The following is a 332-nucleotide window of genomic DNA, read 5'->3' as shown; positions in this document are numbered from 1 at the left end:
GATGAGGATGAAAAGGAGAGGGAAGAGAGGAGAAGATGAAGAGGGAAGAGAGAGAGGAGAAGATGAAGAGGGAAGAGAGAAAGGAGAAGAGGAAGAGGGAAGAGAGAGAGGAGAAGATGAAAAGGGAAAAGAACAAAATAAAGGTAATTTCGAAAACAATAAAGGTCATTTATTTTTCAATTTGGTTTTAATGGACGAAACGAGAGATGAGGCTCCTTTCTTGAGAACTTAGAAATGAAAAGGAAGAAGTATTTATCGATATTAAAATTCACGTTTTATATCCACTTGTTTGTTTTATTTGAAAAATTAGAGAAAATTTGAAAAGGAAGAAG

This window comes from Penaeus monodon, chromosome 29, assembly GCF_015228065.2.
Source record: "Penaeus monodon isolate SGIC_2016 chromosome 29, NSTDA_Pmon_1, whole genome shotgun sequence".
NCBI classification, from domain to species: Eukaryota; Metazoa; Arthropoda; class Malacostraca; order Decapoda; family Penaeidae; genus Penaeus; species Penaeus monodon.
Note: the sequence above shows the minus strand (reverse complement) of the source record.